Genomic DNA, 8199 nt, shown 5'->3' on the forward strand with positions numbered 1-8199 from the left:
AACAGCAATACTATAATAGTAGAAGACTTCAGTACCCCACTTTCAACAATGGATGGATCATCCAGACAGAAAATCAATTAGTAAAAATTGCACTTAAACTACACAGTAGACCAGATGGAACTAACAGACGTATACAGAACATTCCATCCAACAACAGCAGAATATACATTCCTTTCAAGCACACATGGAACATTTTCCAGGATAGATTATATATTAGGCCACGAAACAAATCTTAATGAACTTAAGAAGATTTAATTAATATCAAGTATCTTTTATGATCACAATGGTATAAAAGAAGAAATAAATTATAGGAAGAAAACCAGAAAATTCACAAACACATGGAGATTAAACAACATGCTCCTGAACACCAATGGGTCAAAGAAGAAACCAAAAAATATCTTGAAACAAATTAAAATGGAAGCACAACATACCAAGACTTATGGAATAAAGCAAAAGCAATTCTAAGAGGGAAGTTTATAGCAATAAATGCCTACATTAAGAAAAGAGAGGGGCTAGCCCCGTGGCCAAGGGGTTAAGTTTGCGCACTCTGCTTCAGCAGCCCAGGGTTTCGCCTATTCAGATCCTGGGTGAGGACATGGCACTGCTCATCAAGCCATGCTGAGGCGGCATTCCACATGCCACAACTAGAAGGACTCACAACTAAAAACATACAGCTATGAACCCGGGGGCTTTGGGGAGAAAAAGGAAAAATAAAATCTTTAAAAAAAAAAGGAAAGAGAAAGATATCAAATAAACAACCTAACTTTACACCTCAAGGAAATAGAAAAAGAAAAACCTAAGCCCAAAGTGAGTAGAAGAAAGGCAATGACAAAGATCAGAGCAAAAATAAATGAAATGGAGACTAGAAAGACAATAGAAAAGATCAATGAAACTTAGGGCTGGTTTTTTGAAAAGACAAACAAAATTGAAAAACCATTAGCTAGACTAAGAAAAAGAGAGAGGAGACTCAAATACCTAAAATCAGAAATGAAAGAGAAGACATTACAACCGATAACACAGAAATACTAAGGGTCGTAAGAAACTACTATGAACAATAACATGCCAGCAAATTAGATAAACTGGAAGAAATAGATAAAATCCTAGAAACATACAACTAACCAAGAGTGAATCATAAAAGAATAGAAAATCTGAACAGACTGATAACAACTAAGGAGATTGAATCAGTAATCAAGAACCTCCTAACAAAGAAAAGTCTAGGACTAGATGGTTTCACTGGTAAATTCTACCAAATTCAACATCCTTTAATGATAAAAAAAAAATCGCTCAATAAATTAGGTATAAATGGAATGTACCTCAACATAATAAAGGCCATGTATGAGAAGCTCACAGCTAAGATCATACTTAAAGTTGAAATGCTGAAAGCATTTTCTCTATAGTCAGTAACCAAACAAAGACACACATTATTGCCTCTTCAATTCCACATTGTACCGGCAGCCCTAACCTGAGGAATTATGCTAAATAAATAAATAAAAGGCACCTAAATTGGAAAGGAAGAGTAAGCTATATCTACTTGCAGATGACATGATATGTAGAAAACCCTAAAGACTCCACCAAATAACTGCTAGAACTAATACACAAATTCAGTAAAGTTCAAGGTACAAAATCAATATAAAAAATCAGTTACATTTCTATACACTAATAATGAACTATTGGAAAGAGAAATTAAGAAAACAATCCCATTTATAATAGCATCAAAAAGAATAAAATACTTAGGAATAAATTTAACCAAGGGGTGAAAGATCTGTACAGTGAAAACTTTAAGACATTGGTGAAAGAAATTGAGGACAAAAATAAACAGGAAGATATCCCATATTCATGGATTGATATAATTAATATTGTTAAAATGTCCATACTACCCAAAGTAATCTACATATTCTATGCAATCCCTATCAAAATTCCAATGGCATTTTTCACAGAAATAGAAAAAACAATCCTAAAGTTTGTACAAAACCACAGAAGACCTTGAATAGCCAAACCAATCTTGAGAAAGAACAAAGCTGGAGTCACCACGCTTCCTGATTTCAAACCACATTACAAGGCTGTAGAATTAGAACAGTATATTATTGACATAAAAACAGACACATAGACCAATGGAACAGAATAGAGAGCCCAGCAATAATCCCATGCATACATGGTCAATTAATTTTTGACAAAGGCACAAGGCATATATAATAAGGAAAGGATAGTATCTTCTATAAATGGTGTTGGGAAAATTGGATATCCACATGCAGAAGAATGAAACTGGACTTCTATCTCACACCATACACAAAAATAAACTTAAAATAGATGAAAGACTTGATGATGAGACCTGAAACTGTAACACTCCTAGAAGAAAGTATAAGGGGTAAGCTTCTTGACATTTATTGCTCCTTGGCAATAATTTTTTAATATGACACCAAAAGCAAAAATAAACAAATGGGACTACATCAAACTAAAAAGCTGCTGCACAGTAAAGGAAATCATCAACAAAATGAAAATGCAGCCTATGGAATGAGACAAAATATTTGCAAACTACATATCCAATAAGGGATTAATATACAAAATATACAAGGAACTCATACAATTCAGTAGCAAAAAAACCAAATGACCCAATTAAAAAATAGGCAAAGGACGTGAATAGACATTTTTCCAAAGAAGATATACAAATGCCCAAAAAGTACATTAAAAAGTGCTCAATATCGCTAATCATCAGGGAAACGCAAATCGCAATGAGATATCACCTCACACATGTTCAGGTGCCTATTATAAAAAAGACAAGAGATTATAAATGCTGGTGAAGGTGTGGAGAAACGGAAACCCTTGAATATTGTTTGTGGGAATGTAAACTGATATAGCCACCATGGGAATACATATGGAGATTCCTAAAGAAATTAAAAATAGAACTTCCATATGATCCAGAAATCCCACTTATGGGTATATATCCAATGGAAACAAAATCATTACCTCAAAGAGATATCTGTAATCCCATGTACATTGCAGCATTATTCACAAGAGCTAAGGTATACAAACAACCTAAGTGTTTGTCAATGGATAAATGGATAAAAAAAAATGTGGTATATTGTGGAGAATTTAGCTAAGCTACTCCATAGTATTGCTGCCTCAGCATCCATTTCGTTTGGCCAAGGGGCCTGCAGTGACCTTAAACTGACACTAGCCCCTCATGGGAGCTCATGCCCTAGAGAGCAGCTTGCAGAGTCACAAGTAACTGTAAGCTCCTGATATGACTTCTTCCACAGTCCTTGTGATCAACAGCCCTCCTTGTTTCTTCTCATGCACCCCTTAATAAGACCCTGGTGGGGCTTACCAAAACCCCAATATTTTGGTTTTAATTGAACAATTCAGCCTTAGCCTGGGAAACGTACAGCATTCCACCCACAAACCCTACTAATGACATACACCCTATGTCTTGTCTTTCTTTCTGCACTCTGCCTTGACCTCCTGATGTGGTCCCTCTGGGCATGCCATGTTCTTCCTCCAGGACCTGTGAAGAATAAACTTCTCCATCTCAATTTCTCTTGTGATCATTGTTGTTGAACTTCAGCTTACCATCCTGCACCCTCTACTCCACTTAACAAGTATTAATTTGACAAGTTCATAACATATATACAGGCATACCTTGTTTTATTGCATTTTTTAGATATTGCATTTTTTACAAATTGAAGGTTTGTGGAAACCTTGCATCAAGCAAGTCTATTGGCACCATTTTTCCAATAGCATTTGCTCACTTCATGTCTCTGTGTCACATTTTGGTAATTCTCATAATATTTCAAAGTTTTTCATCATTATTATATTTCTTATGGTGATCTATGATCGGTGATCTTTGATGTTACTATTGTAATTGATTTGGGGCACCACAAACCGCATCCATATAAGATGGCAAACAATTAATGTTATGTGTTCTGACTGCTCCACTAACCAGCCATTCTCCCATCTATTTCCCTCACCTCAGGCCTCCCTATTCTCTGAGACACAACAACATTAAAGTTAGGCCATTTAGAAATAATAAAGCTAAGTAAGGAAGGCATGTTGATAGCCAAGATAGGCCAAAAGCCAGGCCTCTTGTGCCAAACAATTAGCCAAATTGTGAACACAAAGGGAGTAATTGAAGGAAATTAACAGTGCTACTTCAAGGGTGAGACCCATGGCCTAGTGGTTAAGTTCAGCATGCGCCACTTCAGCAGCCCAGGTTTGATTTTCTGGGTGTGGACCTACACCACTCATCAGTGGCCATGCTGTGGCAGCAACCCACATACAAAATAGAGGAAGACTGGCACAGATGTTAGCTGAGGGTAAATCTTCCTCATGCAAAAAGAAGATTGGCAACAGATGTTAGCTCAGGGAGAATCTTCCTCAGGGGCAAAAAAAAAGTGCTACTCCAGTCAACACACAAATAACAGGAGAAAAAGCCTTATCACTGATATGAAGAAAGTTTTAGTAGTCTGGATAGTGGAGGAAGTAACTGCAGATGTGGTAGAAATAGCAATAGAACTAGAATTAGAAGTGGAGCCTGAAGATGCGACTGATTTGCTGCAATCTCATGATAAAACTTTAACAACTGAGGAGTTGTTTCTCATGAATGAGCAAAGAAAGTGGTTTCTTGAGATAGAATCTACTCCTGGCGAAGATGCTGTGAAGAATGCTGAAATGACAACAAAGGATTTAGAATATTACATAAACTTGGTTGATAAAGCATTGGCAGCATTTCAGAGGATTGACTCCAATTTTGAAAGCAGTTTTATCATAAATGCTATCAAACAGCAGTGCACAGTATAGAGAAATCATCTGTGAAAGGAAATGTCAATCAATGCAGCAAACTTCATTGTTATCCTATTTTTAAAAATTTCCACAGCCACCCCAACCTTCAGGAACCACCACCCTGATCAGTCAGCAGCCATCAACATTGAGGCAAGACCCTCCACCAGCAAAAAGATTATGACTTGCTGAAGGCTCAGATGATGGATAGAAATTTTGAGTAATAAAGTATTTTTTAATTAAGGTATGCACATTGTCTTTTTAAACAAAATGCTATTGCACACTTAATAGACTACAGTATAGTGTAAACAACTCCTCCATGCACTGGGTAACCAAATCATATGTGTGACTTGCTTCATTAAGATATTTGCTTTATTGTGGTGGTATGGAACCAAACCCACAATATCTCCAAGGTAATATCTCACCAAAAAAAAAGAAAAAGAGGTAAAAGAAGTAAATATGTTATGTGAGGTGATGCATTAGTGAACTCGATTGTGAGAATCCTTTCACAGTGTATATGTACATCAAATCATCATCACATTTTACACTTTAAATATAGTACAATGTTATTTGTCAACTATACCTCAATAAAGCTGAAAAAAATTATTCTGGCCTATATAGAATTCTACATCCAAAAAGTGGGGAGTACTTGTTCTTCTCAAGCATGCATGAATCACATATAAAAACGGCTACGTTCTAGGTCATAAGGAAAGTATGAACAAATTTCAAAGAACAGGTGATAAATGGACCCTATTCGCATTCTCTGGCCACAATATCGCTAGTCTAAAAGTTAACAACACAAAGATAAATTTGTAAATCTCCATACACTTGGTTTAAAAACATACTTCTAGAGAATTCATTAGTCAGAGGAGAAATTATTCTGAAAATTTAAAAGAATTTGAGACTAAATAATAAAAACATTACATATCAAATCCTGTGAGATGTACAGTTTTCGTGTCCAATTTTCGGATGCAGATTCTATATAGATCAGCAAGATTAATATCTTTATCTTCTTGCTCAAATGTTTTATATCTATGCTGATTCTTTGGCTACTGGACTTGCTAATAATTGTGAGAACTCTATTGAAATCTCTATGAACTCCCTTCCATTTTTGCATGAAGTGGTATTTCAAGGGAAATCTACAGACTTTAAGATGCTTATATTGGGACAAAGAAACTCTGAAAATTAATGAGCTAAATGGTTTAAGATATTACCAATTGGCCTAGGTGTGCTTTGGTGGTGGCAGTGGGGACCAGCACCAGCCTGCAGGCTTGAAGACCCAGGACAGGAGGATGAGAGGAGAGTGAAGTGAAGGAACTCAGCATGAATGACATTTCCTGAAAAAAGAGGGTGACCACTTGGAATGGCCTAGATATTTCATGGCAGTGGCCTTCTTATCAGCACAGAGAAGCAAAGATTCAAATTCTCAGGTCAGAGCTTGAATTGTGAATGCAGAAAACAAGATTGTAGGGACAGGATAAAATGGAATGCCAAATGGGGGCAGTGATGACCTGTTCCCTTAGAGGAGGACAGCAGAGAGTAAGCTGGATACCAAATACCCTTATGTGCGCCATGCCAAGCTGAATGTCATCGTGAACAAAATTTGGCAATTATAAAAGGCTGTACCATGTATGTTGCCTTGTTCCCATGTAATGAATGTGCTCAGCTCATCATCTAGGCAGGTATAAAGGAAGTAATTTTCATGTCTGGTAAATACCATGATAGTGATGAGACAACAGCTGCAAGGCTCATTTTTAATATGGCTGTGGTTACATTCAGGAAATTCACTAAGTTCAGCAAGATTTTCATTGGCTTTGATTAAATTAGCAGCGGACCAAGTCAGAAACTTCAGTGAGTTACATCTCATTAAATCTCCAGAAGATTAGGATTATCCTCTGCTAAGAAGCTGCTAATGCCTTTCATCTTGCAGTCACAAATAACTTTTTAATAGTCAGTAGAGCAAAAGTAGACACCTGAAGAACATAAAGCCTTAAACCTTCCTGTAACTCCTGTCACATGAAATCTACATCTGTCTAAGCTATTGATTTAGGGTTTAAAATAAAGGAGCCTGCAGATGGCCTGTCACATTGGGCTGGAGTGAGGGTGCCCCCTCCTTTTTTATCCTGGTTTGATGGGATGCCACGGTTGTGCAGAAGGGTATCAGCTATCTGTCATCTGCTGCATTTCAGCAGTCGCTCTTCACTGCTACAAGTGCTGGAAGGAGAAATAAATAATTGTGTCCTTAGCCGGGCTGAGCAGACACACTGATTTGAATATCTGGCCCAAATGAAGAATAACACGTAGCATCCTTGGAAAAAAAAATAGGATCCAAATGACAGTAGCATTAAAGTATTTGCTTTAGAGGGTTAAAGGAAACACCCACCCACCCACTCAAAAACCTAGATAAGATGGCATATCTGCCCTGACAGGTGATGAGCATAACCAAGCCAGGCATACTTCCTCTGCTCCTGTTACCTGTCCTACTACACAGAGGGTAGAGGCACATTATCCCTCTGGGGGCAGGGACTCCTGTTGTTTCAGCTATTTTCGGTTTGTTGGTCACATGGAGCTCTTACATTTAGTTTATCTGAATAATGAGTTGTTTCTGGGGGAGACAGACTGGTTCCCTTTGTTGTCCCCAAGACTACACCCTGCTATGGTAGCAGCCGAGGTTGTGTGGATGGGATGGGTGGGGCATCCACCCGCTTCTTCCTCCGTGTGGAAACATGTCACTGCTCTCCCATGTGCCAACACAGTTCACTTCCAAGGCCACTATACAACAGGGAGAGTAAATTAATTCCTCTCCTGTGAGAAATTCAGCCCACCCAAGCTGGTTTAGTCCAGAGCTATCGGCAGTGGGAGCTCATTTGTGCTCCTGGTGCCATGGCTTCACTGACACAAATCTCAATTTCTAATCACTGTGTCAGGGAATACATGGCTGTGCCCCTTGTCTCTCGTATCATTTAATATTTATTAAACATGCTCAGTACCTTTGTTGAGAAAATAGTTTCTTTATTCTAACGACTATTACCTTTTTAAAGTGCTCTTATATTTTCACACCCATAAGGGTACAAGTCTAAGGATCTTCCATGTGGGGTATCAGAGGTAACTTGAGTCCTCAGAAGGAGATAGATGCTATGTGGTGGACACACACCTTATTACACAGAAATTAGAAACAACACATTAGATGTACATTTAGAAATAGGGATAAACCTTAAAACAATTTTAGGGAGAAAAGTAAGAAAGAGTGAAATATATATATCAAACAGCACTTATGAAAATTTACAATGCATGCACACAAAACAATTAGCAAGGACATATATGAACAAAAATTACCAATTAAACAGGTTACAATGTTGCCTATGTATGAAATTGGGAATGGAATTGGATAATGAGAATAAAGGTAATAAACGAATAAGTTAAACA

General features: G+C 37.4%; 1 pseudogene; it reads left to right on the forward strand.

Annotated features, from left to right (window-relative positions):
- The first annotated feature begins 6096 nt into the window (after positions 1 to 6096).
- LOC124249382 (deoxycytidylate deaminase-like) lies at positions 6097 to 6659 on the forward strand (annotated as a pseudogene).
- The last annotated feature ends 1540 nt before the right edge of the window (positions 6660 to 8199 follow it).

The sequence above is a fragment of the Equus quagga genome, chromosome 13 (genome assembly GCF_021613505.1).
Source record: "Equus quagga isolate Etosha38 chromosome 13, UCLA_HA_Equagga_1.0, whole genome shotgun sequence".
NCBI classification, from domain to species: Eukaryota; Metazoa; Chordata; class Mammalia; order Perissodactyla; family Equidae; genus Equus; species Equus quagga.